Source organism: Bicyclus anynana, chromosome 6 (assembly GCF_947172395.1).
Source record: "Bicyclus anynana chromosome 6, ilBicAnyn1.1, whole genome shotgun sequence".
NCBI classification, from domain to species: Eukaryota; Metazoa; Arthropoda; class Insecta; order Lepidoptera; family Nymphalidae; genus Bicyclus; species Bicyclus anynana.
Genome location: NC_069088.1, coordinates 4,472,252 through 4,494,702, shown reverse-complemented (window position 1 = coordinate 4,494,702; position 22,451 = coordinate 4,472,252). Strand labels below are relative to the sequence as shown.

At 37.2% G+C, this 22,451-nt stretch overlaps 1 protein-coding gene across 3 annotated transcripts in view; it reads left to right on the top strand.

Moving 5' to 3' along the window:
• Positions 1-22,451, top strand: part of LOC112048701 (CD151 antigen) — a 253,994-nt gene that overhangs the window by 99,291 nt on the left and 132,252 nt on the right. The window contains exon 1 of one of the 3 annotated variants that reach the window (XM_052882144.1): positions 6,809-6,981. The exons of the other annotated variants lie outside the window; for them this stretch is intronic. The gene's annotated coding sequence lies outside the window, so the exon portion shown is untranslated. Of the gene's footprint in view, positions 1-6,808; positions 6,982-22,451 lie in introns of those variants that run through there. 3 annotated transcript variants of the gene reach the window in all.

The following is a 22,451-nucleotide window of genomic DNA, read 5'->3' as shown; positions in this document are numbered from 1 at the left end:
TGCTCCATAACCTCGCTAATATCTTCCAATGATGTCCGATTAAAATAGATTCACATATTTCAGGCCCGGACAAGAAATTAAAAATTCCTGTTTGTCTGTTTGTCTGTAAAATGTAGGTTTTAGTCGCGAGTCTTCTTTCATGGCCCGAAGTCCATATTTTACTTCAGTCGTGTGGTGAAAAATTCTTAAAACTACCCCGTATTTACTGTAGTATTTTATGCTATTCATACGTTAATTAAATTTAATTAATTAAATCAAAAATGTATAGAACAAAAACATAGTTGAAGCTAACCTGTGTAACATGATGAATGAAAAGCTTACGAACTTTAACAATATCCTGCACACGTGGACCCGAGATGGCTCACACGAGGAAACTTTTACAAGTATGTTTAATATACCGGCTTGCGTATGACATATTTTACGATCAATATACCTTTCCCTGCTCGCCTACGTACCACATTACATACCTTGCCTTACCTAATTAACTTTCTGAACGATAGGTACGGAGAATTTCTCACCCAATAGAGATAGTCCTCTGTATTCTCGGTGCTGGAGAAATTGTGAATTTAAAAATCACGTCATTTTGAACTGTATTTTGGTATTATAGTATAGACCAGGCGCTGTGAGGGTGTGAGTGTGCATAATCCGCGGATCGCCTTATAATTATGCAGATTACGATTCTGCATATTGCCATAAGGTTTGTTGGTCCATTATTTTGTTATAGCATACCCCCTTTGATATCAAGTTTAAAATACTGAACAAATGTTTTGTATCAGTTTTATTATTTGATTTATTAAGAATACCTAATTTTTATCAGGACATTATTACAACAGTAGCTAAGCTATTTAAAAAATACAAGAAAGTTAACACAAGCATTTTTTTTAATGTATCACTCTGTAAGTACTGGATGAATTCAAATGAAACTCCTTGCTGATCCGATCTCTCATAGCTCATTAAGTCAGATCGGGTTTTACATTTTTTTTTAAATATACAACATAACATAACATAACAGCCGCTTTTAAACAATAAACATTTTCCTGCTTTTTTTTTTTATTTTTTTTTACAAGTCAGCTCTTGACTACAATCTCACCTGATGGTAAGTGATGATGCAGTCTAAGATGGAAGCGGGCTAACTTGTTAGGAGGAGGATGAAAATCCACACCCCTTTTCGGTTACTACACGACATCGTACCGGATCGCTAAATCGCATGGCGGTACGTCTTTTTCGGTAGAATGGTAACTAGCCACAGCCGAAGCCTCCCGCCAGCCAGACCTGGACCAATTAAAAAAATCTCAATCGACCCAGCCGGGGATCGAACCCAGGACCTCCGTCTTGTAAATCCACCGCACATACCACTACGCCACGGAGGCCGTCAAATTTATCAAATTTATTTATTTAAATATATTATACTGCATCAGCAGTACATATAAAAGACGCTGATAATCGGGAACTTGGAAAATGTAGAGGTATACACAATTGCAATACAAGCATCGATTGTACAAAGTAACGATTGGAAAACTCAGTGTAAAGTTGTTGAAATAAGGTACTTTATCAAATCGATAATCGCGTTTAAATATAACTAACAGTATATATTAATCTGTCTGTCTGTTCCCTATAAAATAAGGTTTTTATGAAGTTCACATACATGGCGTTACTTTGCGGAAGTTCATCATGATTATATAATGATTTATTTATTTTGCTATCATCCGCGAAAAGTCGACGAACCCATGCGACAACGTCACCCAGGTCCGACAAAATACTCTCTACGTACGTTTCACCCCGAATCCGGAGCATCCTCAAGAGATGTTGGCTCTACAACGTGCAATTGCAATTGCATAGTAATAAACATACCTAATGTTAAAAGTAACTCGCTCCATTAGCTGCGTGTAAGGAATTTAATTGGATTTCTAATGGAACGAAAGTAAACATAAAATAACAAGGTCTATTTTTATTTGAAACGATAAACCCACTCCCTAATTGTATATCTCTCTCACTTGCTCGTAACTGAATAGAACGCGAAACCATTAATTTGCCTGAGATCGTCCATTGATTACCCCCAGGAGTCTCCGACCGAAACCGGGAACGCGACAAATCGTTTTACCGCCAAGTCTTGACATTTCACTTTGATAACACGTATTTAGCTTTGCAGTGTCATACATACTTCATCACTTGAAAATATGTAACTTGTCGGTCCAAAGGTGTTTGAACGTCGTTTGTAGATTTTTCTAGCGCATTTTATACAACCTTGCTTTCTTTCTTTTTGACGACCTCCGTGGCGCAGTGGTATCATCATTATCAACCCATATTCGGCTCACTGCTGAGCTCGAGTCTCTTCTCAGGATGAGAGGGGTTAGGCCAGTAGTCTACCACTATGCGAATTGGCAGACTTCGCACACGCAAAGCATTAAGAAAATTATCTGATGTCCAGGTTTCCTCACGATGTTTTCCTTCACCGTTTGAGACACGTGATATTTAATTTCTTAAAATGCACACAACTGAAAAGTTGGAGGTGCATGCCCCGGACCGGATTCGAACCTACGCCCTCCAGAATCGGAGGCAGAGGTCATATTCATTGGGCTATCACGTGTGGTATACGCGGTGGATTTACTAGACGGAGGTCCTTGTTCGATCCCAGGCTGGGCCGATTGAGGTTTTCTTGACTTGTTCAGATCTGGCTGGTGGGAGGCTTTGGCCGTGACTAGTTACCACCCTACCGACAAAGACGTACCGTCAAGCGATTTAGCTTTCCGGTGCGATGTCGTGTAGAAACCGAAAAGGGTGTGGATTTCATACTACTCCTAACAAGTTAGTCCGCTTCCATCTTAGATTGCATCATCACTTGTGGTGAGATTGTAGTCAAGGGCTAACTTGCAGAGAATAAAAAAAGAATAGAGTTATTACTAGTTGACTATTTTACTAGTTGACGCCTATGACTTTATCCACGTGCCATTTCTGATTGTAACACTTACCTTTCTTCTTCTTCTTTCTTTGATTTTTTTGTGTAATTTATCTCCATTCCATATTTCAACCACTTTGGTTGAAATATGGAAAATAAAGTCATAGGCGTCAACTAGTAAAATAGTCAACTAGTAATAACTCTATTCTTTTTTTATTCTCTGCAAAAGAAAGAAGAAGAGGTTCAGTAGCTTAAGATGTAACAAACATACACACTTAAACACAAACTTTTGTTACAATTGTGGCCCGTGGCTAGTTCGTTAGGGTCAACAAAGCCCATCGGTCCCAACTTAGCCAACATCCGAGTCTCAGGAGACGCCCTTACTTCCGATTCGTCACAAAGTCTATATTATCATCATCATTAACTTCCCTTATTCTTTCACTGTTAAGCAGAAGACTCTCAGAATAAAAGAGGTTAGACCAATACTGCACCACGCTGGCCCAATGCGAATTGGCAGACTTCATACACGTAGTGAACCAAGAAAATTGACACGTATGCAGGTTTCCTCACTATGTTTTCCTCCACCGTTTGAGAGATGTGATATTTATTTTCTTAAAATGCACATGACTGAGAAGTTGGAAGTGCATGCCCCGGACCGGATTCGAACCTACGCTCTCTGTACATATTATTCATATTATCTCATATTAATAGGGCTACCACGGTACTTTTTAGTGGATTTATTTTATCATAATATTAATATTCATTCTTTATTCGACCTCTAAAAGTACTTAAAGTTTGGCGAAAATCATGATTATTGCTAAAGGCAGCCATATATCGCCCCTTGTCCTGAAAGTAGTAAACTGGCATAAAATACAAGTCTGAGCAAACGTGCTCGTTTTGCGATCGTATATCACACAGTGGTGCCGACTGCCGAGTGTCCTGGTTAATAAATGAATCAAAATAGTCACGCGAAAATAGTTATTTTATGTCTTGATCTGTTTTTTCCCCCGATGTATGCTTTGCTATAATTTCTATAACTGTTTTACTGGTAAAAGCAAAATTAATAATTACAGCTTTTCTTGTTTAGTGGGGATTATTTAAATAAATTTGTAAGAACTAGGCCTGTAGCCATGTGGCACGTCGATTTATCTACAAACGCAAACGCTTCGAAAACAAAATCACATAGAATGACAGATCCGATCGACAACTACGAGTATATCACGTGACCTGCCGATAGCAAATGTCATTCCCATTTCAAGTCATTTACATTTTTTTTATTTTCGAAGCCTTAGTTTTTGTAGAAAAATAATCGACCTTCCTCGCTGACGTTCACTGTAAAAATCCTTATAAATAAAGATTCAAATGTAAGGTTTTTCAATGCAATTAAATTATTATTAATTTATTTATTTATTTTCAGACTATTTCATCTATATTAGTTATAGTTATGTGTGACATCGTAAAACCTTTACCTTCCTTCTATACACACTGGTTATGATTTTTTACCGATTTCAATCAATCAATTATATCAGTTTTCATGTTTACAGTTAAATACTCATCACCTATGTAAATGATACATCTTTTTTTAAATGTATTGTTTATTACAAAAGGAACGTTTAATAAAAATACTCACGACGGAAAGCAATCATTACCATTCCTTTTATCCTAAACAATGAAATCCAACAATTAAAATTCCCATTATGAAGCTCGGTTATTTGTTAACCCCAACTTCGGTCGAACTGAGCAGGTTAACGACTTTTGTTTTATCGTCTAGACTTTTTGCTTTAATTTTGAAAATGTTTTTGGCGACCTCATTATATGGCTTTTGTGTTTGGTCTCCTTATAAAGCCTACTTTTTAACCCCCGACGCTAAAAGAGGGGTGTTATTAGTTTTAAGCGTCTATCAGTCTGTCTATGGTACCATAGCTGCCGAATGGATGAAGCGATTACAATTTTTTTTTGTATTAAAGGTGACTTATGCGCGGTGTATTCGTAGATATGTTTGATGAAAATCGGTTGAGCCGTTTAAAGGTCCGTTTATATCTACAGACACAGTGCGTCACAGACAAGTAGCGTGGCAGATACCCACAGACACTATCTATTCACACTACCCAGCAGGTAGCTAGAAACACATAAAGTCCTTTTCATTAAAGTAGTCCCCAGACGCGGCGCCTTATCTTAATGGCGCTCATTGACAATTGGTAATGGCGGTCTCATTATCATTTGTGTAAGGCGCTGTCAATTTTATTTCAGGTTCATGAACAGGATTCTACAGACATGAAACGCACAGACAAAATATTTTTTCCGCGAATACTGGTGTCTGTCAACGACGATTATGATAGATATAAATACGTTAATAAATACCGTATAGAAGAATATTATTTTGTCTGCCACGGCACGTGTCTGACACGCTAAATGTCTGCAGATATGAACGGACCTTTAAGGTTTTGGGGTGTGAAAGTATGGAAGAATAACCGAATGTCTGCAAATATACTCGAGTGGGTCTCAAATAAAATCGCACTGAAAGGATTCATGACGTCTTGATCGAGAGTGTAATTAAAACCTTCGGAGGTTATTCAAAATTTTCAATTTTATGTTATTTGTATCTTTATGCGATGGTGTACTGGCTGAACTGCCTAAGTTTGAGTTTGGAGCTCGATAAACGGATCATCGAATCGCACATAAAGCCAAATGCAAATGGGCCGGACATGTCGCTCGACTCACAGACGACCGCTGGACTGTCAGAATAACGAAATGGCCGCGACCTACGAGTAAAGGATCACGAGGCAGAGGCTGACCACGCTAGCGGTGGGTCGACGACATAACGAATTTCACCGGCAAAAACTGGCTACTGAAGGCAAAAGAAAGATCAAAATAGCAGTAGGAAGTTTTTTGATGAATTATTTCAAATAAAAGAAAAAAAAATATTTAATGTTGAATGCGTGGTGGATTTACAAAACGGAGGTTCTGGGTTCGATTCCCGGCTGGACCGTTTTCTTAATCGGTCCATGTCTGGCTGGTGAGAGGCTTCGGCCGTGGCTAGATACTACCACCGACAAAGACGTACCGCCAAGCGATTTTGCGTTCCGGTACGATATCGTGTAGAAACCGAAAGAGTGTAGATTACATTCAAGGTACTACTAAATAGTTAGCCCGCTTCCATTTTAGATTGCATCATCACATATTATCAGCTGAAATTGTAGTCAAGTAGTCAAGGGTTAACTTGTAGAAAAAAAAACTGTTTATTTAAACGGATCATTGATTTTTTTTTTATTTAATCTACCAAACGCTAAACATAAAGACAGAGTCATGAAAAGAACATGACAATCGATTTATTAATAAAAGAAACAGTAAACTTTGAAAGTATTGATTAATCTTTAGACATTGATAAGTTGCTTTATGTAACAAATTATTATGAATACAATGTAAAAAAATAATAAAACTTTGAATTTAAAATCACCAATTGGTAAAATATTTATTCTTAACTATTGAATAATTTATCATAAGCCACGAACAAAACGCATACTTAAAAGAAAAAACAATGGATAGAGGCTTAAACGAAATAATAAACGTAACATTTTATGAACAAGAAGCTCATCTCGAGTAATCCCGTGGCCTGTAACACTGAAACAAATGACCGGAAAGCGAGAAAAGTTCACATGCTATGCATTATCACTGTTCAGATAACCTACTACGATCGCTTGAAAAAACCTAATATTTACAACACAAAACTCTAACCAATATACATTGACGTTTTAGTTACACTTACACTAAGTTATCTAGTTGTAGAACCGCAATGGATGTAGATCGAGCTATTCATTCGGTATTTGTGAACGTATTGAAGTTTACGAAAACGTAACAAAGTAGCGGGAGTTACGTTAAATATTACTCAGTACGGTGGTAACGCTAGTGGAGATAAAACGTATGTACCGAAGGATGCTGTGTAATCACGATGTTTCCGCGTACGATGAAATGATGCGATGTGATGAATGATACATTTAAACATTTTAGTGATAAATAGTGTGTGTTTTAAATGAATTGTTGATACTATTTGGACCTATTAAGTTAAAAGTGAGTTTTGTTTACTGGTAAGATATATTTAAATAATACTTATTGATAAAAGTTCATTTTAATTAAATTAATTATAACTAAGAAACTATTGATATTAACGTGTTTTCTGAAGTCCAAAGAATCAGCTGGTAAAATTACAGCCATATGAGGCACAGTGCCTGAGATTGACGAACTAAGGGTTGCACATTCTAGTAGGTCAGAAGGACAAACTGTCGGTTCTGTCTCCTTGGTTTTTTCTTTCTGTTAACCCTAACCCCCAAAACTTATAAAACAAATTTTAATAAGATTTTAAGAAGAAACTTAATTGAGAATAACATATTATGGGCTAAGAGCAACATATTAAACTCATATATAGCGGAAAATATCTAGTATCCGAAGAAAAACGAAGTTCCACGCTGACGAAGTGCTAATTGATTCTAAGTGTACGTCGTGAGTGACAGCTAGCAGAAAATCCGCTACGCAGGGAACTTAAACCTTTTGACTATTTTTACAAACTTTAAACTCTTATTTAACCCTCTAGGGATGGAATTTTCAACATAAAGTATTTGAATAAATTACGATTTTGGCTACTATACTTAAGGTAGTGGCATAGGTTGACGAACTTTCAGTCTTAATAAATAAATAATTGTATTTTAACGTTAATTTATTTTAATATTACGGAAATGAGTATGCCGTGTCTACCTTCATTTGATTGTGCAGAGCCTTGTGTTTGTGTTATTTTAGATTGTAATTGTGTAAATGCTGTAACAGTCACTTAAATAAATAAATGATGTGTCGAGTTAGTGTCAAATTCTTATGAAAATCGTCGCCTGTCAGTTTAGACACAGATAATGCAATAAATTTTATGTCAAATAATTCGTATCTCAATTATTGCCCACCTGTACCAAATAATTTAAATGATAAAGACATTTAGATTTCTTTGAAAATTCGCCTCATGAGTTCTCCTTAATTCTTCTAATTTATAGCCAATTTTCAGCTCTGTAAGTACCTATCATTTGTATAATTTGGGCCGAGTTTGTATGGAAACTGCCCCCCCTAGCCAAGTGGCACGTCGATTCTCTTTCTACGATCGCTAACGCTTCGAAAACTAGAAAAATGTATGCGAATGACAGATCTAGATCACGTGACCTGTCGATAGCAAATGTCATCCCCATACATTTTTCTAGTTTTCGAAGAGTTAGCGATCGTAGAAAGAGAAACAACGTCAAGCGACGACAAGCCACTTGGCTTAGGGTGCTGGGTTGATCCTTTTTCTGGCTATTGCCAAGCTATTAATAAATAATAATAAATAAATATATAATAAATAAATAATTATACTTAAACAATACACATCACTATCTAGCCCCAAAGTAAGCATACAGAGTAGCTTGTGTTATGGGTGCTAAGATAGTTGATATTATAATATTAATATACAATTATATACTACATATAAATACTTATATAACGTATAAATACACACAGACACTGGAAAACACCCATGCTCATCACACAAATATTTTTCAGTTGTGGGAATCGAACCCACGGCCGTGGATGCAGAAAGCAGGGTCACTACCCACTGCGCCGAGCGGCCGTCAACGTCAGCTATTGCTCGCTATTGATCCAATACGCCGTCACTCACGACTCACACTAAAAGTGTACTTTGTGTTTTATTACGCAGTAACGTTATTGAAACGTAAACCGATATGATTTGTGACGTCACTGTCACGCCGACAGTATATCAACAGTTACGATCGTTTCATTTGATACTTCGCAGCTCAGATGGCCTCTTTGGCGCAGTGATTTACTTTGATAGGCTTTTAAAATGTATAAATGGTAATTTAGTAGGTTTTTTTTTATTCTTTACAAGTTAGCCCTTGACTACAATCTCACCTGGTGGCAAGTGATGTTGTAGTCTAAGATGAAAGCGGGCTAACTTGTTAGAAGGATGATGAAAATCCACACCCCTTTCGGTTTCTACACGACATCGCTACGCTAAATCGCTTGGCGGTACGTCTTTGCCGGTATGGTGGTAACTAGTCACGGCTGAATCCTCCCACCAGCCAAACCTGGACCAATTAAGAAAACCTCAATCGGCCCAGCCGGGGATCGAACCCAGGACCTCCGTCATTAAATCCACCGCGCAGACCACTGCGCCACGGAGGCCGTCGAAGTCGATTTGACTACAATCTCACCTGATGGTAAGTGATGATCCAATCTAAGATAGAAGCGGGCTAACTTGTAAGTGGGATGAAAATCCACATTCCACACCCCTTTTGATTTCTACACGACAACGTACCGGAACGCTAAATCGCTTGGCGGTAAGTCTTTGTAAATCCATAGCACTGCGCCACGGAGTGGTATGTGCGATGGATTTGCATATCAGAGAATGTTCTTAATTCTCTGCATGTGTGAAGTCTGCCAATCCGCATTGGGCCAGCGTGGTGGACTATTGGCCTAACCCCTCTCATTCTGAGAGGAGACTCGAGCTCAGCAGTGAGCCGAATATGGATTGATAGCGACGAAAAAAAATAATCGGTTCAGCTGTCCTCGGCCGTGGCGAGTTACCACCCTACTGGCTAAAACGTACCGCCAAGCGATTTAGTGTTTCGGTACGATGTCGTGTAGAAATCAAAAGGGGTGTGGATTTTCATCCCACTTACAAGTTAGTCCGCTTCTATCTTAGATTGCATCATCACTTACCGTCAGGTGAGATTGTAGTCAAAAGCTAACTTGTATAGAATAAAGAAAGGCAGTTAGAACCGCCATCACTGAGACATTATCACTCACTCTGACATTATTGTCTAATATACAACGCCGATGTATGATGGGCTGACCAGCTGAAGGAGGATAAAGGGACGAAGTTCTACACTATAGCAGCGATGGCCACCAACAGAAGCCGATGGAAGGCGTGGACCCGCAGGAGGCTGGGATCTTAACAGGACCACGATCTTCAGTAATGAAGCAACGACTATAGAGAGAGAGAGATACAACGCCGCTTGGTAATAACACTGTATGTTTGTTGCTTATATTAAACGTGGTGCAAATTAATAACAGTAGGCGCGTAAATAAATCTGCGGTTTCATCAGCAATATTGAATGTAACGTTTTTTCTACGTATCTTTACTCATCCGGTATTTCCTGTTACCGGCGCTTGGCATCTTGCTCCTTGGATAGACAATGTTGAATCTACTGACTCATCGTACTATGATATTCTTGATTATCTGTGATTCATGTTTTCTCAGATTTTTTATTAATCTGTTCACAAAAAAAATCGTTCCTCTATGGTACTATATATTATTCATATGTAGTATAAAAATACTATACACATAATAAGCAATTCTAACCGTCTATAATGCCAAAACTCAAAACAAAGTAAAACAAAAAACTGAAAAATTCATAGTTTTTTAAATACAACCGACTATAAAATATTAACGTACCCACGAAACTAAAAAGGGAAAAATAACACTATAATATTTTCTACATATTGATCACTTGGAAAGAGGTGCCGAGCCACCTATCTATTAATTCAAACCTATGTTAAAGATTTTGGTTTCGCAGTCTTGTTTTTTCTTTCATGTGTTGTGGGCTTGGCGCCGACTTTTTTTAGCCGTGGAAAGAATAAAACAGGCATTTCCTTCCGCATTTATAATATTTGTATGGATTAAAAACCTCGTCGAAGTAAAAACTACCACATTTTCCATGTTAATGTTGTAGAGTCTATAGATATTATCTTAATGTCAGGCAGTCAACAGATTCAGGTCAATTGAACATTCAAGATATACAGCTTCAAGAGGTTCTGAACGATACTTATGTTATTGCTGTAGCGTTTTATAAGATATTTGACATTTCCGTTGGCAAAGAAATTGGTAACTTAATTTATTAAAAAAAAAATAATGGTGGCTACTTAGTAATTCTAAGTAATACTAAGTAATTGCACCGTTTTGTTTTATTTTTATGTTTTTAATGATATTTCACCAACTCGCATTGGAGCAGCGTGGTGGGTCTAAGCTCCATATTATTTTCTCTCTCTGCAGGCTGATAATTATGAATATTTCAACAACAAATATCAGCTAAAAAGTTATTTATTTGGTTGCAATGGTCAGAAAAGATTATAGATAATAAATAGATATTTGGTTAGCTTGTTAATGTTTATGTTTGCTAATTAAATAGTACAAATACAAAATTATATTAATATATATATATATATATATTAATATAATTTTTTAATATATATAACAGTAATAAATAAATAACCAGGCTATAATAAATAAATACAAAATTAATTATTATTTGGTTAGCAGGATTATACAATCTGGTAGCATTTACCAAATTCTATTTGAAAGGAGGTGCTTTATTTGCCACAATCTAATGTTAACTTAGATGTTACAATTGTATGTCATTCTATACTAAATTTAGAAAAAAAAGGTTAAAAGGTTGCGCTTGTCAAAATTTGATGGAGTTCGATTGATTGTTGTTCAAAAAAATATGGTATACTAAACAGGCAACAATTTAGCAGCTTATATAATGATTTATTTATTTTGCTATCATCCGCGAAAAGTCGACGAACCCATGTGACAACGTCACCCAGGTCCGGCAAAATACTCTCTACGTACGTTTCACCCCGAAACCGGTATGTGCAAAGTATTTTGCAATTGCACGTTGTAGAGTCAACATCTCCTGAGGATGCTCCGGTTTCGGGGTGAAACGTACGTAGAGAGTATTTTGCCGGACCTGGGTGACGTTGTCACATGGGTTCGTCGACTTTTCGCGGATGATAGCAAAATAAATAAATCATTATATAATCATGATGAACTTCCGCAAAGTAACGCCTGCTTTTATCCAAAATTTAGCAGCTGATTTTTTTTTTTATTCTTTACAAGTTTACCCTTGACTACAATCTCACCTGATTGTAAGTGATGATGCAATCTAAGATGGAAGCAAGCTAACTTGTTAGGAGGACTTGTTTGACGGCCTCCGTGGCGCAGTGGTATGCGCGGTGAATTTACAAGACAGAGGTTCTAGGATCAATCCCCGGCTGGGCCGATTGAGATTTTCTTAATTGGTCCAGGTCTGGATGGAAGGCTTTGGCCGTGGCTAGTTACCACCCTACTGGGAAAGACGTACCGCCAAACGATTTAGCGTTCCGGTACGATGTCGTGTAGAAACCAACAAAGGTGTGTGAATTTTCATCCTAACTGCGGAAGCGGCTTAACTGACTGCATCATCACTTACTATTAGGTGAGAAGTGAGATTATAGTCAAAGGCTAACTTGTATAGAATAAAAAAAACCATAATTAGTCCATTATTAAAATGGTAGGCACTAAAATTCGTTTCCTGAATAACATATAAATCATATTCTAAAAAAGTTCGCAAACATAAATTAAGATAAAACCTACAGGATGGACTTAATTGAGACTTCCTGTTACTATATGAAAGTATAGAAGTGTTTTATTTTTATCGACAAATGGTAGCCATTTTAGATAGGATGTTATTTTTAACCTGTTATAATAAATCTTCGTGGTACATTAAGCACGTGGCAGTCAGGAGAGATAAGAAGGTATCTAAAGCATGTTCAGAAATATAGGAATACGTATATATCACGTTTGCCAAACCATTAGTGCAACTTATCTTTAAAATGAATTGGTTGACGATATCATGTTATAGAATTTTTGAGAAACCAATTTATAGCTATCTACGTTATTTCTTCTACGAAGAATAGAACAATTTTACTAACTGTTCTATTGAAACGTGTTTTATTTTTCTTTTTAACCGACTTCCAAAAATGAAGAGGTTCTACGTTCGGTTTTATTTTATGTCCAGCGATATTTCTGTCATTTATGGACCGATTTTGAAAATTCTTTTTTTAATTACTGCTTATTTATGTTCCATCCAGCTGCGCTTGAATACTTCTGCTATTTTTATAATGTTGCAAAAATATTAAAACGGAAATGTTAAAAATAAATAACCTATAAAAATTCTAATCTGATTACAGTTAAAATAAAAAGTTAAAACAAGACGTCTAAATGTTATTTTATTCCAAAGAAAGTTACTTTTCTCGATAAAAAACATCTTCTAACCATTACTGTACCGCTGACTATGTACACTTTTTGTCCCTCCTTTCCTCCCTTAGACCTTCTAAATCCGGCCCTGTCGTTAAGTCCGTTCTTAGCGAACTTTTACTAACTATAAACTACCCCTCTGCCAAATTTCGTCAAGCTATTTTCAATATTTTGTGATGCTTTTATACATAGAAAATTACTTTTAAAAATTAAAATTAATAATAATTAATAATTAGTGAAGTGCAATTAGGTTTTTACCTCTGCAATTTTAATGGGTGAACTTACCTACAGCATTAGAAATTAAAAAAAAACTTCACTCAATCACTTCACTTCAAAATCAATTCACTATGGGTAACCTTGTTACAGATATTTATACCATTATGGGGCATGTTTTCTGAAAGATGATGTTCTGTTAGTGGCCATGGCTTACCACTTAAGATCAGGTGGGCCATCTGTTTCTTCCGTCTATTTACGATCTACCCGTCATTACAATGACTAAAGAACATCATCATTATCAGCCCATATTCGGCTCACTGCTGTGCTCGAGTCTCCTCTCAGAATTAGAGGGGTTAGGCCAATAGTCCACCACGCTGGCCCAATGCGGATTGGCGGACTTCACATACGCAGAGAATTAAGAAATTTCTCTGGTATGCAGGTTTCCTCACGATGTTTTTCCTTCACCGTTTGAGACAAGTGATATTTCTTAATATAGTTTTTATTTTTATAGGACATCACTAGGTAATATTTATTTTTAACTGGGGCCTGGTTATACTGGTGGATTTACCAACCGTGATGGTTGCTAATTTTTACTCTACTTAACACTCCAACACGAAGTCTTGTGCCAGATTAGATGCGAGAGTCATTTAGACAAGTGCTGTGAAGCGCTATCGGAATCGACACCTGCCCTCGTTTCCTCCTAAATGCTCTATCCAATATCTGGAAATATTATCTAATCATAAGCGCAAGTAAGAGCTTTGAAAAGTTGTCTTTTTGAAATGGAAACATAAAAATTCATTAAATATCTGGTCGACTACAGGACCAGACTTTTCTTTTTGACTAGCTGACGCGCGGTTTCACCCGCGTGATTATCGTTTCCGTAAGAATACGGTGATAATATATATCCTTCCTGGATAAATGGGCTATCTAACACTGAAAGAATTTCAATCAAATCGGACCTGTAGTTCCTGAGATTATCGCGTTAAATCAAACAAACAAATTCTTCAGCTTTATAATATTATTATAGATGGGATATGGGGTTTAGACCCACCACGCTGCACGAAATCGTATTTGTAAAATGGTTAATGGACTATTATATACATAAGCCATGGGAAAATATAAATAGAAGGACGTTAAATAGGGGTTAAAAGCTTACATCGATTCATTTACATCGAAAACCGCTGGGTTAAGGAGGTAGTTTATAATTAGTCCGCTAAAAACGGATTTTGTAACAGGGCCGGATTAAGGAGGTCTAAGGGCGGACGAAGTCGCAGGCATCCGCTAAAAGCTACATACCGTTAAACGCGACTTACAGCTCGTTCATTACATACTCTGGAACACAATTTCGCGCACCGATTAATGCCTTTTAACTCAAGGCTTAATCAAAGAAGCAATTATCATGTATGAGTCTTAGTTTACATATTAAATTGTAGTATTTCATTACGGAGTAGCATCCATATTAATGAAATCTTTACTTTAGTACTTGTATCAAGACTTGTACAGTACCTACTTCAATCTATTGACATTTCACACAAAGAGGACCAAGTCCAGCTTTGCTTTGACTTGACTTCACCCATCATTGGAAACAAGCAGAACAGAAACAGAAGCAAACAATAAAAAAACGACATACTGAAACATTAGCCGCTCAGAATAGAATAATTAATTATTAAGGTTAAGCCGATTAAGGTTTTCTTAATTGGTCCAGGTCTGGCTGGTGGGAGGCTTCGGCTGTGGCTAGTTACCACCCTACCGACAAAGACGTACCGCCAAGCGATTTAACGTTCCGATATGATGTCGTGTAGAAACTGAAATGGGTGTGGAATTTCATCCTTCTCCTAACAACTTAGCCCGCTTCCATCTTAGATTACATCATCAGTTACCATCAGTTGAGATTGTAGTCAAGGGCTAACTTATAAAGAATAATAAAAAAAACAATATATTAATATTAATCACTTACATCAGTTTATGTATTGTATGTTTATTTATTTATTTATTTATTTGTAACGCCAACAATGACACCAGAAAACATTATATATAAGTGAGTTACAAAATTCTTGAACTACTGCAGCCATCTTTTACAGGCATTCACAACACTGTAGAGTCCGGTTAAAAACTTAAAAGTAAAAGATTAACCTACAATCTAAAATAATTTACCAAAAATTTACAATAATAATAAAATAATTAAAATGTCAAAATCAAGAAGATTTACAAAGTTTATAAAGGTTTATAAAGTTTATATCGTACAGACCTAACTCTAAGTCTCTAAATAATAATATTATCGTTATAAATTATTAAAGTGGTTCCACTACCAAAAGCCCTTATTTAATTAGCAATCCTTGCAGTCCTTTAGAAATTGACTCTTGAACGGGTCAGTGCGGTCGCGCGCCGGCTGCACTGCCTCGGCTCGTCCTATCAAAGACCCTCGAGTTAATATTTAACGACGACTGTACATACCTAATAAGACACTTGTGAGTTATAGTACTTTCGTTATTCGTTGAAGTATTGGCTAGATGTTATCTTAAGGTTTTAGGTTGGTTAGCCCTGCCTTGGAAGACGTAGTACTAATTTCTTTATCAACCCATATTCATATCACTGCTGAAGCTTGAGGCTCCTCTCAGAATGAGAGTGATTAGGCCAATAGTCCACTACGCTGGTTCAATGCGGATTTGCAGACTTCACACACGCAGAGAATTAAGAGAATTCTCTGGTATGCATGTATCTTAACGATGTTTGACCGTTTGAGAAACGTGATATTTAATTTCTTATAATGCATGCACACGTCTGAAAAGTTGAAGGTGCATGCCCCAGACAGGATTCAAACCCACACCCTCCGGAATCGGAGCAGAAGGTCATATCCACTGGGCTATCACGGCTCGTAATTTTAGGTATTGGGCATCAATAGCTCTACGCTTAAGAAGTACTTAACTTAATTGCTTAACCTGTAGGACTAAAGATTGACTTCGTTCATTGAATTATTGTTGTACCCACTCCTAAAACAGGTTTTTTGCCTATTCTGAGGCAAAGTGTCATGAATGATCATTTCCAAAACGATATTTCATATATTCTCTTAAAAAGAATAAAGAAGGATAGATTTTTGTCTATTTTTAGCGGTGTGAGCAAAGGTATAATTTGCTAATGATTTTGCCGATAGCTCAACAATGGTCGTTATATATTTCAACCTTGTAATCGTATCTGAAACGACGTTTGTTTATCAATTCCAATCGGTTTACGACAAATATCCCACTCATTTTAGTTATTTTTAATTATAGCTTGACTGTTTGATCAAGGGTCGAATACAGAAGGCAGAAATCCTTGAAACGGTACGTATTGTGAGAAGGTCCTCAATCTAGATCCCCGATCGCCGATCGCTTGGGCACTCAAAAGTCCCGCAACGGGCGGGATGGATATCTTTACTTAATATTATAAAGCTGAAGAGTTTGTTTGTTTGTTTGAACGCGCTAATCTCAGGAACTACTGGTCTGATTTCAAAAACTATTTCAGTGTTGGATAGCCCATTTATCGAGAAAGGTTAAAGGCTATATGTTATCCCCTTATTTATACGGGAACGGAAACCATGCGGGTAAAACTCGCGCGATGTCTACTAGTTTTTTATAAATTATATAGACACACACTTACGCCGTGTTCAAGAAATAAATTAATTGATAGCCAGAAGTTCAAAGTCTAATTAATTTGAACGAGGAAGTGGTCTAGAACGATTCCACTTATTTTGGATGAGTCGCTTTGACCGCGTGTAATTACCCACCACCTTGGCAGAGAAGCTGTACTGGTTAACTTAGTATTCAAATACGATGCAATTTAAATTGAAAATTGGTATGTAGATTTCTGAAGTTAACTGTCGGTTTTCTAGAAGATTTATTTTGCATAGTGTGCTCAGGAACTGTATGATCAAATTCCTACTTCATCTTTTTACTATAGGATTCCCAGGCATTGCAGGAATCTACACCCTTGAGTCAGGAATTCACTTGTCAATTATCTCTTAACGTATACGCGTTTTAGTTACTCGATCTTATTTCGCAGTGTGAAGTATGGAATGCTTTCCGGTTTCCACTGTCTTTACCATCTTCAACGTAGGTATTTTTAGTTTAGTGAACAGGCACCCTCTAGGAAAGTACGATCGATTGCTGCATTTACGCTTATCTTAGTCGTGATTGCAGCCAAGCGCTAGCTTATCATTATCATCATCACATCAGCAGACGTCCACTGCAGGACATATGCCTTATGTAGGGACTTCCAAATACCACGCCCTTGAGCCGCCTGCATCCAGCGACTCGCTTAATGCTGTCAGTTCACCTGGTGGGGGTCGACCAACACTGCGATTTCCGGTGCGTGGTCTCTTTCTCTTTGAACCAACGCTAACTTACATACCTTACCTTATCAGCCGATAGACGTCCACTGCTGGATATTGGCATCTTGCATGGACCTCCAATCACATCGATCTTGAGCATCCAGCGGCTCCCTGCAACCCGCTTGATATCCTCGGTCCTCGGTCGGTCGTCCTAACTTACGTATGAAGCTAATATAAAAAAGTTGACTAATAATTACAAAAAAATATGTTTCATTCACCATCATATATACTAAATAGTATGACAATTTGAACGGCAATCGTACAAATAGTAGAACTTAGGCACGTAAACCCTATAAACTTGAAAAACAAAATGAAATTTATTCTTTCTCAACAAAATGAAAGAGATTCACAAATCGCAAGACTTCTCTTTGGCTGCCACGTAAATGGTACGTCGTAACCTGACATAAATATTCTGATGCCACGAAGTAGGTCAAGTCTAGAAGTTTTATCAGGTGTTGACAGAATTCGTGAAGGCAACTAAGTAATTGATTTTCCTTTGATCTGTATGATAAGTCACGTTCTGTTTTGTACTTGATGTGATTATTCGTGAAATGTTCGTATATTTTTTTCTGCAACAATTCTTCTTGTTAATTTTATTATAGTTTAGAAGAAGTCTACAGTTAAGTACAGAAATATCTTTATTAAACTTATCTTATCTTATCTTTATTAATAGAATTAAAAAAAAGGAACGTGTTTGAGCAATTTAATTTTAGGTTTAAATAAGACTCTCGGTCATAATATGTTTATGTATTTTTTACTCATATATTATGTAAATAAACTCACTTATAAATAAATTAAAGGCGGCTGCAGACGTCCAGCTTTAATTGCGCAGTTTTATCTAATCAGAATTTCAATGGAAACTGTCTCAAAAACTGTACAGTTAAAACTGACTGACAGTACTCACGGACGATTTAACTTAACCGTTCGACTGTATAGTTCAACTACACAGTTAGAACTGCACAGTTATTAACTGCAAGGCCTTAATAGCCCAGGTAATACGTATTAAATAGGCTTTACTCATAAAAGTCCTACATAGAATAATCTAGATATAAGAACCAAAGATACACAAAATATACATAGACGAGTACATATAAAAAAGAATTGCTTACTTAGTTATTTATTTAAGATACTCCAGTAAATACAACGTTCCTAATAAGAACTGCTAAAATATGGAATACCCTTCTGGCGTCTGTGTTTCCTGACACGTATAATTTGTGCACCTTCAAGGCAAGAGTGAATAATAATAATAATAATAATAATAATAATAAAAACATTTATTCAGCCAAAACAACATAACATAAATAAGAAAAAAAAACATGAGAATTAATACTAACTTAATACTAAGGCTTCGGCTGAATGGGGCGCTGCCTCAGCTCTATGCTACAGCTAAGACGCTAACTGTAGCGCTGATTTTCAGGCATGACCCCAGGGTGAGCTCACGGACTGATCGGGAGAGCGTTGCGTCGTTTATTGATTCCAAATTTAAAATAGATAAAATAATATACTACTATGTATCCACATATTTATAGTAAGTAAAAACCATAAGTACATACAGTCGAACGTAGAACCTCCTCCTTTTTGGAAGTCGGTTAAAAATTAGATTGGAGCGAAGGACAAACATTAATATTATATGCAAAAAATAAATAAAAAATAAAATAAGATTACTAAACAACTACAATAAGGACAAAAAAAAAAAAAATAAAAAGAAAAACAACTGTCCTGCAAAATATTTGAATAGGCATCTTCTAGGCAAGCCCGCTTCCATCTTAGATCTCATCATTGATTTCCACCAGGCTTGATTGTAGTCAACCGTAAGCCTATACTACATAAAAAAAATATTACTTACTGGTATTCATTAACTAAAGACGAAAAGAGTTGGTACCAACCATACAACGCAATCTTGCATGAAGGGTAAACTTTGAACATCACAGTTTGAGCCTACATATCAAAGTTTCTTCGTAATATTCAGTTTCCGCCCGCTAACAACAAACAATGGGAAAGTTTTGATGATTCTCGACTTTTTGTTATGTAGCGAGCGGGGTGATGCCGGACTTGAAAAATAAAACTTAAACTGTTCCCTGGCAGAATAAAAGTCTTGCTGACTTGGTGAGTTGGAGAGTTTGACGTCCACTCTGCCGCTTATATATTTATGTTTTTCTCGATTGGCTCGCGAATTTTAAATTGGCTCAGATCAGAGTAGCCATGTTGCACGTCAATTCTCTTTCTACAAGTGCTAACGCTTGGAAAACTCACAATATGTAAGAGAATGACAGATTCGATCGACAACTTGATCACGTGATCTGTCGATAGTGAAAGTCATTCCCATACATTTTTTAATTGAGAACATAGAAAGAGTATGCGCGGTGGATTTACTAGACGGAGGACCTGGGTTCGATCCCTGGCTGGGCCGATTGAGATTTTCTTAATTGGTCCAGGTCTGGCTGGTGATGCAATCTAAGATGATGATGCAATCTAAGATGGAAGCGGGCTAACTTGTTAGGAGGAGGATGAAAATCCACACCCCTATCGGTTTCTACACGACATCGTACCGGAACGCTAAATCGCTTGGCCTTACGTCTTTGTCGGTGGGGTAACTAGCCACGGCCAAAGCCTCCCACCAGTCAAAATATTATTCTATAAGAAAGAAACAGTTGGTTGGTACAATAAAATTGTTACTTTTAAACGCTGCGCGCTGTAGGTACTATTAAAGAATAAAGTATTTCATATTTCGCCTGCAATGGATTAAAGTTTAAGACGTCTATAGCAAACTAAAGTGCAACTTGTGGAAAATTGCGATACAATGGCGGATTTCATTTTAAAGCTCCGCAGAGCAGAAACGTCTGACGAGATTCATATCTGAGTATTCTTGTATAAGGTGAATTTTACAAGAATGCCTTGAAGGCGAAACTTTGAGGAACAACGGAAAATACATAAATAATCTCAAGACTTCTTTAGCCGGCCTCCGTGGCGCAGTGGTATGCGCGGTAGATTTAATGACGGAGGTCCTGGGTTCGATCCCCGGCTGGGCCGATTGAGGTTTTCTTAATTGGTCCAGGTCTAGCTGGTGGGAGGCTTCGGCCGCGGCTTGTTACCACTCTACCGACAAAGACGTACCGCCAAGCGATTTAGCGTTCCGGTACGATGTCGTGTGGAAACCGAAAGGAGTGTGGATTTTCATCCTTCTCCTAACAAGTTAGCCCGCTTCTACCTTAGATTACATCATCGCTTACCATCAGGTGAGATTGTAGTCAAGGGCTAACTTGTAAAGAATAAAAAAAAAGACTTACTTCGAAGTTTTTTGTAAGTAAAACTTCCTTTATGTTACTAAAACCTTACCTGAAAAATCTGCATTTAAGTAAAGACATAAATTAATTCATTAGCGGAGCGGCAATATCGTCCCCATGAGATTCAGTCTCTCACAACTTCCGCGGAAATCATGGTTTTCTTGGGATAAGAAGAAGCCTATATGTTGCACTATATACTCCTCTATCTATCAATGAAAGTCCCATCCAAATCATTTCAGCCGTACCAGAGATTAGCCCGAACAAACAAACAGACAGACAAAAAATTAAAAAGGATTGTGATTGTGTTTTTTGTGCTGCAAATAATTATACGAACTTACAAAACACAGTTCTCTTGAAAGCTCATGACAGACACTTCAATTTAATTTATATGTGTAACTAGCTTATAACATAAAGAAATGAAATATCATGAAAAAACGACCTTATCACTTCATAGCGATCTTTTCCAGACAACCTTTTGTTTCCAAGATACACGAAACATAATATAGAGGAACTAGCGACTTCGTCCGCCCTTAGACCTCCTTAATCCGGCCCTATCGCAAAATCCGTTTTTACCGGATACCTACTAACTACAAACTACCTCCGTGCCAAAACTCATGTTTGTACATCAAGCGATTTTTGAGATTTCGTTTTATTATATTAAGATTGATAGTTATTAGAAGTAGTATTTGCTTACAAAAAGCATGGTTCTTAGATTGTTGTTTCACCGGATGTGTCGTTAATGGTAAAACTTAGATGAAATAGTACTGACCACCCGCTCGGTGCTTGCGGTGGGCCCCTCACAAGTACAAATAGGGTAAAAGTTGTTCTACAAGTTTGTACGACAATACTTAGTTTCTTGGCAAAGTTCCTCTTCAGAATTGTCTCTTCAGGAATGTAACGCTATAGTGCTCATTAGTTTTAAACTATAATAGATACTCGATTTAATGAAAATGATTTGCAAGAATTATAGAAGTTTAATAGTAGTAGTTTTTACCGCCAAGCAATATTTATACGATCCGGTCTGAAAGGCCATAGTTGCCGGTGTAATTACATAGACATGAGGCTTCACCTCAGGTTGGAAGCTGAAAGTCCTTCACGCTCCTAACGTTAACATATCGACCAACAACGCTTCCCAAGCAACACAAACACAAGCTTCGCTGTCGAAGTCGAGGTCCCCGATATCTGATGTCACCCAGACTTTGGTTTTTAACTCACGATCTCAAGGTCGCTCGGCCTATGCACTCAGGCCAAAACGGCTTTTCAGAACGGCCCTCTAAGCCAAGATCCGAGTCTCAGAGGAGACGCCTTTAGAGAGTCGTTCCGCCCATCTCTTCTGCTTGTGCCATCAGGCTTCATCATCATCAGGTGATGCTTTTGCGCTCGCCTGAAACCCCTGGTAATGCTGCTGAGGTCCCATTAAGAAGTCTACGGAACTTACACAGTCAGAAAGAAAGGCTGCACTTTATAGGGCGTGTTCCTTGAATTTCTGTGTATAGGCAATGGTTTTTCAGTTACCATCACGTAACTTATTGGTTCGCCAATTATTACTATAAAAACATCCCTAAAAATATAATTTATTGCACC